Source organism: Aulonocara sp. 'chitande type north' Nkhata Bay, linkage group LG12 (assembly GCF_057382095.1).
Source record: "Aulonocara sp. 'chitande type north' Nkhata Bay isolate Kocher_YH1m ecotype deep benthic linkage group LG12, A_spYH_male_GT1.1, whole genome shotgun sequence".
Classification (NCBI taxonomy): Eukaryota; Metazoa; Chordata; class Actinopteri; order Cichliformes; family Cichlidae; genus Aulonocara; species Aulonocara sp. 'chitande type north' Nkhata Bay.
In genome coordinates, this window is record NC_141355.1 from 39,476,537 (window position 1) to 39,487,967 (window position 11,431).

The window sequence follows — 11,431 nt, forward strand, 5'->3', positions numbered from 1 at the left end:
GCCTTAAGACAACAATTCTGACGGCTGTTTCAGAATAGAATTTCACTCACACATGTGCTGTGACAATAAAAGTGATTTGATTTGATTTGATTTTGATTTTGATTTGATTTTGATTTGGCTATAGATCCAAACGGGACAAAAAAAACAAACAAACAAACAAGTATAACAGCATTTACTCATTTTTTATTATTTAAACTGATCACATATTGTAAAAAAAATGCTTTAAAGCTGTTATTTACTCTTTGTTTATTAATTGTACAAGAAGAATTTTTGTTTTATAATTAATGGCATAACTAAGGTTGATTTTACTTGTAGTGTGGCTGTTGTTAAATGAAATAAACCATGTTAGTCCACATTTGAATTTATGTGTTTCTTCATGCTACTAGGAGACACTGTCAAAGTGTAGGTTAGAATAATAACTCCATCTACACTGATGTATGTTTTCCTCTCCAGTAACATTACACAAAAACTTCAGTCAAGTTTCACAGAGCCTAGTGAAGAGCTCAGATATTCAAATAAGAAGACTACAGTCCATTATCAGTAGTATTGTAGTCTCTCTCTTTAAAATCTGGAGTCAGAGCTCAGGTCTTGTTGGAAGATGTGTTCTTTGAGTGCCCTTCTGTTTTAACTAATGCAGCTCAATATATTTTACATTTCAACAAATCTATTTTGTCTGAAAATACTTTAAAAACTTTGTAGCCTGATGCTCTCAGTAATTTCTAATGTAATGGTTCGGGTCAGTACTATAACAGTGAACAGCTTTAGTGAGCATTAATGTGCCACTTTCCTGTACAGAAGCAGAATGACCAGGTTATCTTCCTTACCTGGCTCCACTTACCGTAACACTGGCAGTAGTGCTGGGTAATCACACAAAGGTTATTGCAACATAAAGGCTTTGTGCTGTAAAAGCATGTCACAGGGTGTTTCTAACCACCAGGGGGCGGTGTAGGAATATTGATATATAAACACCGACACTGAGTCCACCATTATCAATATGATATTCTCAAGGTCTAAAGTCCTTCTAGCAGCAAGTCCTGGCAGTCAGGTCCATCCCAAAAACCTCTGAGCACTTATTTTATGTAAATTGTGTTAAATTTCAATGATCATCATCTCCAGTTTCCTCTGTATGTTTAATGGTTATTTCAGCAACCTCAGCTCATTTATTTCAAGTAATTGTCATTTCTGTTAGTATCCAGCAGCAGGATTTTTGGTAAAATGTTCTTCTTTTATCCTCTCTCTTCTTTACTTCTCTGTCCTTCTGAATTATTTTGGTAGCCTTTTGTCTCTTGTGCTTTGTATTATATATTTTGTCTCAACTGCCATCATTAATTTCAGATGTGTCCCCCACCTGTTTCCTGCATTACCGCTTGTATCTATTGTCTCGGTCCCTTCTCGTCCTTCTAGCTCCAAGTTCCCCTGTGTTTGTAGTCTTTGTGTTTATCATTCTAAGCATTTACCTGAATTCCCTGTTTTCTGTCACTGGTTTTATATCACCTGGAAAATCAATATTAAAGCTTGCTTTGCATGCTACTCCTGTGTTTGTGCCCATAGGGCAATAAGACGATCTATACAGCTCACGGTGGTTATCTTGGCTAATGAAGAATTAACAATGGGTAGAGGGCTTTCAATGTCACGGTCCTGGGTCTGTGACCCAGTGTTTTCTGTTTTGTATTGTTAATCTTTGATTTCATGATGTATCTTTGTTTATTCTTGCGTTTTGGGCCTGTTATATTGTACCTCTAAGTTCAGTCTATGTATTGGGGTGTCTCGTGATGTCTGATTACTCCCAGCTGTGCTCTCCTTCTGTGTCTCATTTCCTCGTTGTCCCTCTGTGTATTTAAGCCTTGTGTTTTCCTCTGTTAGTTGCTGGTTTGTCTGCGTTATGGCTCTCCGGCATCTGTGGTCATTCCCTGCTTCATTCTGTGTCAACAGCCCACGTCTCCCTGCTTTGCCATTTCAGGTCTGTGTTTTGTTAGCTTTCTCCAGTTTAGGTTTTGATTAGTGTCCGTCTACTCCTTTCCCATTTCCGTTTGTATTCCACTTCATGAATAAACTCACTCGTATCTCAGCTGCCTGCATCTTGGGTCCTAATTCTCCAACCCCACACATCTGCCTCAGCGGACATGACATTGAAAGTGTACAGAGAATTGTTTTGAACTGTTTCAGTAAGACTCGCAATGTTAAAAAGTAGATGCTAATTTTGGAGTGTTTTGGAAATATGAAATAAATTGATGTGCCCACAAAAAAGTTGTCTTTGTAGGTTCATTTTCAAAGGGGTCAAACAACAATACAGAGCACAGCAGCAGCCGTTAGGCATTTTACTTAGACAAATAACAAGCATAAAATCATTTATAGAGACAAGTTATCTACCTGCTATGGCCACAAAATTATGGCGCTATTTTTGTGCCACTATTTCATTTCAGGTGCAAGTGTGAAGAAAGTGAGAAGTGAAAAGAAATTTATTTTGAGCCAAGAAAAGCTAAATTCGAGTGAACAAAATTCATTGCTGCGTGCAAAAAATGTATTTCAGTGTTTGCTGTTATCCACAAACACACACAACAGCCCCTCTCGCTCAGTTCTTGCATTTGCGCTCTCTATGTGTTGCTTGCGCTCTCAACATTTCTGCCTCTTTCTGTACACCGTTATATTATTTATATCAACTCCCGTCAGAGTGATCGCAGTGTGGTGGATTTCCCCGACAAAACGTGTTGGCCTGAAAATGCGCTGCAGATGGGTTCCTTCAAGCATTAAATGATCAGATTAAAGATCAACTGGCGTCACGGGATGAGCCAGCTTCCTTCGAAGAACTGATCTCCCTCACCTTTCATAACTGACACACAGATGGGAGAGAGCGAGGCAGATAAAAGTTATAAATATCCCTTATCCCTTATAAATACCTTCTGCCAGAACAGATTCTGTCTCCCTGCCAACCCATGCTTCCTCCTCCACTGCCTCTGGCTTTGATGCCTCACACTCAAGGTGATAAAGACATACTCCAGAGCAGAGAGAGAGTGGGGTGTTTTTACAGCGGTCGCTCAGGGCATTTCCTCACTACCTGCCAGGTGTCATTTTCCTGTGTCATTCAGTGGTGCATTTTGGTAATCTCAGTCTCTCACTGAGTGTTTGCCTGTGACTCGCAAGCATGTCATGGAGTGGGTGGGAGCTGTTGTCCACCATGATTCTTCTCTTCAACCACATTCGCATTTCTGACACCACCTTAAGAGAGTCCAGCTCCGTCCCCACAACATCACTAGCCTTCTAGATCAGTTTATTGAGTCTTTTAGCATCTGCGACCCTCAACCTGCTGCCCCAGCATGCATCAGCATAGAGGATAGCACTGACCACAACAGACTCTTAGATGGATGGATGTCACATCTCTGCATTTCAGCCATCCAATCAAGTCGCTGACATTTAATTATCCCATGTCCACCCGCACCTCATCTCTCCCTACCTGACTTACACTGTAAAAAATGTTTGTGAAATTAACAGTAAAATTGTGTAAAATCTTCACATCAAAAAAGTGTAAATAGAAAAACAAACCAATGTCTAATTTACATCAACATTTTCTAAATAATATATATTCAACTGTAAAGTACTGAACCAAAAAAAATGTTAATTTTACAAGTTTGTATTTGCACGTTTTTTCAGATAGCTTTGTGTTAGGACGTGTTAGGGTGGAATGTTAACTGTTAATATTCAGTTATACACAAATGTTTGAACACGTGTAAATCTTCATCTGTAGATAATGCAACTGACATTTATCAAAATTTTACAACTAAAACGAACCTGCCAATACTGACACGTGCACACTTAACAGTCACCACCTCCTCTGGAGAGCTCAGCTCACAGTTGTGATGGAAAATCTTTCTGAGTGAGAAGAAATAATAAATATTCATTAAAAGAATGAAAGCTATCTTTGTGTTAGTTACTGAAAGGAAAAGAAAACAGACATCATCTTTTTTTTTTTTTTTTTTTTTTTCTTAAATGTTTCAAGACATCATCTTGAAAAGGCGATGCACATCACACTGCAGGAGCATCAAAGACAGAAAACAGTCTGTCTCGTTTCCTGCCAGGCAGAATACCCTGCAACTGGCACCTTTTCAGCATCTTTCTCACAGTAATCTTTCCACCCACAGTTTCCTGTTTACCACAGGTATGCAGCTTCAGCTGTTCTCTGTTAAATCTGGGTCAGGGTATTCAAAAACAGTACAGAAAAAACATAAAATATAAAGAAAACACAACACAAGAAATATTAGAAATTGAATTTTGAAAATCAAGTATTCAAAAAATAAATTTGTCACCACAATCACTGTGATTACTGTTACTCCCATCAAAGTCTCAGAACAGAAAATAAAGATCTCATGAGCTCAGATTACTCAGTTTTTATTTGGTTTTGTAGTCTGTGTTGTTTTTGGAGTTTTTTGGTTTGATTGGTATTTCTTTATCACCCAGGTCTCATGATTCACGGTAATGTACACAAACAGATGTTTTTCCAAGTTTAAATAGCATAAGTTTGCATTTGGTGCATTCGTCCTAACTCCCCCCGGCACCAGCGGCGGTCTTGAGGCTGGAGCCAAAAAACAACACCGTGATAACGACTGTGTTTAGTCTGTTCCTTCCCCTTCCATGCAAGACCACCTGGGTTGGCTGAAAGACTGTTTACTTAGCCTGGCAGGGTGAAGGACACTGTCTCAGCTGAACTCTGGACACACACACACACACACACACACACACACACATATACACTGATAAGCACTCACTCATCCCCCTCCCTTTCCAAACGCCTTCAATGCTTGTTTCCTGCGGGGGAACACGGCGAGTCTGTGTGTTCGCTTCGGATTACTCCTCACCCCCCACCCAATCCTGTGGCTTGTCATGTCTTTCACAATGTTGTGCTGTGGACATTTATGTGCTTTTTGTGCAGAGGAGTTCTTTTGTTTCCTGTTCTCATGGTGTCCTCCCATGGAAGCACAGCATGAGTAGAGGTCTCTTTTTTTCCTCTTGTATTTTCCCATTGTAGTGTACATTTCAGTGTTTTTCTGTAATGCTACTGATCTCCGACTTGTATCCCCATGTGATGTCTGTGTTGTGTGTGTAAGGTCGGACGGGGGTCCCATTTCACTGCAGGGCAACCTGCACGTGGCGAATAAAGCTTTGATTGATTGATTGATATAATTTTCCTCCTGACTAATAGATTAAAAAAAGAACCAGTTCAGATCTGTTCTTAGACGGTAGCAGCCTTACTGAGAGTTACCAGCATCAAGCCTTCCGTCATGGTCCTGGGTCGGTGACCCAGCGCTTTGAGTTTATGATTATTATTTTCTAGTTTATTCTGATTTTGTATTAGTTCTTGGGGTTTGGTTGTCGTGTTTATTTTCCCTACCTGTGTCTCCCTCTGTGCTCTGTACGGGTACTCGAGTTTTGTGTTGTAAAACAGTCTGTATGTTTCCTGTTTTACTTTGTAGGTCTGTGTCTCGTTATGCCCATTAGTTCCAGCTGTGTCCCCTCCTGTGTGCCATTCCCTTGATTGCTGCTATGTGTATTTAGTGTCTGTGTCTTCCCCTACTCGGTGTTGCGTCGTTAACGTCTGTTCATCCTCTTACCTCTACTAGCTGTGTGTTCTGCTTCTATGTTCCTACAGGGAGTGCAGAATTATTAGGCAAGTTGTATTTTTGAGGAATAATTTTATTATTGAACAACAACCATGTTCTCAATGAACCCAAAAAACTCATTAATATCAAAGCTGAATGTTTGTGGAAGTAGTTTTTAGTTTGTTTTTAGTTTTAGCTATTTTAGGGGGATATCTGTGTGTGCAGGTGACTATTACTGTGCATAATTATTAGGCAACTTAACAAAAAACAAATATATACCCATTTCAATGATTTATTTTTACCAGTGAAACCAATATAACATCTCCACATTCACAAATATACATTTCTGACATTCAAAAACAAAACAAAAACAAATCAGCGACCAATATAGCCACCTTTCTTTGCAAGGACACTCAAAAGCCTGCCATCCATGGATTCTGTCAGTGTTTTGATCTGTTCACCATCAACATTGCGTGCAGCAGCAACCACAGCCTCCCAGACACTGTTCAGAGAGGTGTACTGTTTTCCCTCCTTTAAATCTCACATTTGATGATGGACCACAGGTTCTCAATGGGGTTCAGATCAGGTGAACAAGGAGGCCATGTCATTAGTTTTTCTTCTTTTATACCCTTTCTTGCCAGCCACGCTGTGGAGTACTTGGACGCGTGTGATGGAGCATTGTCCTGCATGAAAATCATGTTTTTCTTGAAGGATGCAGACTTCTTCCTGTACCACTGCTTGAAGAAGGTGTCTTCCAGAAACTGGCAGTAGGACTGGGAGTTGAGCTTGACTCCATCCTCAACCCGAAAAGGCCTCACAAGCTCATCTTTGATGATACCAGCCCAAACCAGTACTCCACCTCCACCTTGCTGGCGTCTGAGTGGGACTGGAGCTCTCTGCCCTTTACCAATCCAGCCACGGGCCCATCCATCTGGCCCATCAAGACTCACTCTCATTTCATCAGTCCATAAAACCTTAGAAAAACCAGTCTTGAGATATTTCTTGGCCCAGTCTTGACGTTTCAGCTTGTGTGTCTTGTTCAGTGGTGGTCGTCTTTCAGCCTTTCTTACCTTGGCCATGTCTCTGAGTATTGCACACCTTGTGCTTTTGGGCACTCCAGTGATGTTGCAGCTCTGAAATATGGCCAAACTGGTGGCAAGTGGCATCTTGGCAGCTGCACGCTTGACTTTTCTCAGTTCATGGGCAGTTATTTTGCGCCTTGGTTTTTCCACACGCTTCTTGCGACCCTGTTGACTATTTTGAATAAAACGCTTGATTGTTCGATGATCACGCTTCAGAAGCTTTGCAATTTTGAGACTGCTGCATCCCTCTGCAAGATATCTCACTATTTTTGACTTTTCTGAGCCTGTCAAGTCCTTCTTTTGACCCATTTTGCCAAAGGAAAGGACGTTGCCTAATAATTATGCACACCTGATATAGGGTGTTGATGTCATTAGACCACACCCCTTCTCATTACAGAGATGCACATCACCTAATATGCTTAATTGGTAGTAGGCTTTTGAGCCTATACAGCTTGGAGTAAGACAACATGCATGAAGAGGATGATGTGGACAAAATACTCATTTGCCTAATAATTCTGCACTCCCTGTAGTGTTTAGTCTGCTGCTCCAGTTTAGTATTTCTTTTCCAGTGTTTCAGTCCTTGGTTCCTCTGAGTGAGTTTAGTTTGTACGAGGTTTTTCCCACCAATAAAGCTGCGCTTTAAGTTTTACTTCCGTGTCTGAGTTCTGCATTTTGGGTCCACCACTCCTGCTTGCCTGCCTGCCACACAGCAATTCATGACACCTTCACTGTTGGCAGGAAGTCAAAACAGGGTTTTGTGGTTTTGAAAGAACGACATTGCAGATAGAAGAAGCAGAAATGATCTTCCTCTGAGAAGTGTCTGTTCTCTAAAGCTTTGAAAAACTTATTAGGGGGCAAATAAACTTTATTAAGTTGACGTGTCTGGTAATTGGTGCCTGTGATGAAGATGATGTCCTTTGATTTATGTTTGTGGAAGCAGAATTTCCTTTTTTCCTCATAGCTAATCCAAAATGCTGCAGCAAGAGTCCTGACAGGGACTAGAAAGAGAGAGCAGATTTCTCCTGTTTTGGCTTCCTGTTAAATCCAGAATTCAAAATCCTGCTCCTCACATACAAGGTCTTAAATAATCAGGCCCCATCTTATCTTAATGACCTTGTAGTACCATATCACCCTATTAGAGCACTTCACTCTCGCTCTGCAGGCCTACTTGTTGTTCCTAGAGTATTTAAAAGTAGAATGGGAGGCAGAGCCTTCAGTTTTCAGGCCCCTCTTCTGTGGAACCAGCTTCCAGTTTGGATTTGGAGACAGACACTATCTCTACTTTTAAGATTAGGCTTAAAACTTTCCTTTTTGCTAAAGCATATAGTTAGGGCTGGACCAGGTGACCCTGAATCCTCCCTTAGTTATGCTGCAATAGACGTAGGCTGCCGGGGGATTCCCATGATGCATTGAGTTTTTCCTTTCCAGTCACCTTTCTCACTCACTATGTGTTAACAGACCTCTCTGCATTGAATCCTATCTGTTATTAACAGTGTTGGGACTAACGCGTTATTAAGTAACGCGTTACAGTAACTACGTTATTATTGTGGTAACGAGCACGGTAACTAGTTATTATGCCAAAATCAGGAACGCGTTACTCGTTACTGGGATTTAGATAGGCTCGTTATTCGTTACTTCGTGTGGTGGCTGTCGCGGAGCTTCCACAGATTCAGTAACATTAGCAAGTGGTGGAGGCCAGCAGGTGGATGAGAGAAAGGGGAGGCAAGAGGAGAGACCCGAAGCAGCCGCCCTTCCGAGTGTCAGGTGAACTGAACTTCAGGTAAGAAGTTATGACCTGCAGTCTATCTGGGTCAGATATAAACCAAGTTTAGTTGGAGTTTATTTTCGTTGTGTTGACTTTTTCGTACTGTGTGCTAGCTAGCATGACGGGGTTTCTATACAGCTGGGTGGTGCTATGTTACTGATGTTGAACTTTATTTTGTTCATACGGTTAATTATTAGAGTTGCCAACCGTCCTGTAAAAAACGGAATCGTCTCATATTCAGATAAATTATTACGCGTTTCGTATTTAGGTGAAAATGAACAGTTTGTCCCGTAATTCAGCTACAATGAAAAAGACACAAAGCTGAAGTTATTCTGTGTCTTTGCTGCACAGCTGCCTCTTCTTCTCTCATTCTCTCCCCTCCCTCTCCTGTTGCTACTTTAATCATGAAACTTATCAATGATCAGCTGATCGGCTTTTCCCTCTTGTTTATTTATCGTCTGCTTTGCGCCAGAAAGAGGAAACCACCGGATGTCACGTTAAACAACAGCAGCACGTTTGATCAGCTGTTGTTAGAATTTATTTAATATAAATTTCTAGTATCAGCTGATGTTTGCTGGAGCCACAGCTGTAAAGCTGGATATGTGGTGGTTTTGTCCCAGTCCAGCCCTGTATGCAACTCATCTGCAGTCTGGTGTTACCTACATCTTCCTATTCGGAAGGCAGAATTTCTGAGTTCTGAGTACAATCAAAAGCATCACGACTGCAGTTTTTGTGTTGAATGTAAAAAGCGCACATGACGCTGTGACGTAGGCTAGAATCATGGCAGTGGTCAATGACGGTCCAGGCGTGGGATTTCTCTCGTGGAAATGTGCACATTATTTTTTCCTTTGGTAGGTGGCACAGTGCACTTGTGGCAAGTAAGCAAGCTAGAAGACTGGCACTCTTGCTGGGTATCCAGTTAGCAACACATTAACAAGAGAAGTCTGAGTAAAACCAAAGTTACTTTCCCTAGTAACTAGTTACTTTGAAAGGAACGAGTAACTTGAAGTAACTGAGTTACTTTTGATAGAAGTAACTAGTAATGTAACTAAGTTACTAATTTAAAGTAACTTACCCAATACTGGTTATTAACCTCGGTCTCTCTTCCACAGCATGTCTTTATCCTGTCTTCCTTCTCTCACCCCAACCAATCACAGCAGATGGCCCCGCCCCTCCCCGAGCCTGGTTTTGCTGGAGGTTTTTCCTGTTCAAAGGGAGTTTTTCCTTCCCACTGTCGCCAAAGTGCTGCTCATAGGGGGTCATATGATTGTTGGGTTTTTCTCTGTATCTATTATTGTACGATCTACTGTATAATATAAAGGGCCTTGAGGTGACTCTTGTTGTGATTTGGCGCTGTATAAATTGATTTGAATTGAATCCAAGAAGCTTCTTCAGTTCTAGGGTCAAATGGAGAATCCCAAATTTAAACCCTGTGGGAGTGTCCCACCGAGAGGGACAAAGGACCCCCTGATGATCCTCTACCTAATCACATTAACAAAGGTGTGAAAACGGGTGTGGGTCACAATCAGCCAGGGTTTCGGGTGAGTTCATTGTGAAACCTGGCCCCACCCTATCATGTAATTTCCTGAGGTCAGATGGCCCAGGATGTGAGTGGGCGTTAAGGCATCTGGGAAGGGATCTCAAAACCAGATTGTAGATGGAAGACAGTTGGTGTCGTAAATCACCACCTCTGTTCAAAGATGGTTGTTCACAGTGGACTCATTGTGAAATGATAGGGTGGGGCTAGGTTTCACAATGAGCTCACCCGAAACCCTGGCTGATTGTGACCTACACTCGTTTTCATGCCTTGGTTCATGTGATTAGGTAGAGGATCAATAGGGGGTCCCTCTCCGTGGGACACTCCCACAGGGTTTAAATTTGGGATTTTCCATTTGACCCTAGAAATGAAGAAACTTCTCGGATGAGAGATGAAACGTCTTCAAGCAACTTAAAGTATCGGTCCGATACTGACCTAAATTACTGGATCGGATATCGGAGAGAAATAAAAAATGTAATCTGATCCATTAAATATCAAAAAAGCACCTCACAAAACTTGCGACATGGCGTAACTCGGCTCATAACCATAGCACGTCGGAGCAGTATGCATCACGTGATAGAGCGGCTGTGTGTAGTTTAAAATCACTAATTGTCTGTCCTCAATCAGTCTTATTAGGTAATGTTCAAATAATTTTATCATCCCAGTGTTTTCAGTGTGGGATAAAGTACTCAGAGTACTCAGGGCCTTCAAGCTACACACTATGAAAGGCAGCAACAAGTTTAATATTCAGAAACCTAAAGTCTGTATCAGCAGCAGAATGGAGCTAAAAATAAATGTTTCAGTTCTATGAAGCTTTGAGTATTTTGGATCAGTAGCTGCTGTGTTTGTTGCATCATATTGCTGTAATTGTTTATATGCTTTATATATTCTGAGCTAAGTTGATCTATAGTGTTACATCATATTCTATAAGGATGTTATGTGTTTGTAGACTTTCTGCCCAGTTTGACCCATTTAGCAGACGTCAGCCTGTTTAAGGCTCTGATATCTATTCTGTGTGACTTACAGCAGTTATGACATGGTCTGATTTTCTCACCCAATAAAGGAATATTTCATATATCAGTCTACTCTTCATTTGATCAGAAACAGTTATCGCAGCTTGTACATTTTCTTTTTAGGTGCATGTAGTAAGTAAGGAGTTGGCAAAATAATCAAATAGAGACTGTGTGATGCCATCCGTTCACAAGTTCCAATAATTGTGCTTCAAAGCTAGCATACATGGGTGGGCACCTGCCATATCCAGAATTTATTGTTAAAGACCAAAAAGTCCTCCACCCCTACCCGAATGTCTCAGTGAGCTGCAAAAAGATTATGTTTACACTAGTTTAAACAAAAATCTGAAGGTAGAGGGTTCACTTGGCTGTAGCTCAGGTGGTAGAGCCTACTCACCGAAAGGTCTTATAAACAGTACATTTGTATAATGACTGAAACCAGCCCA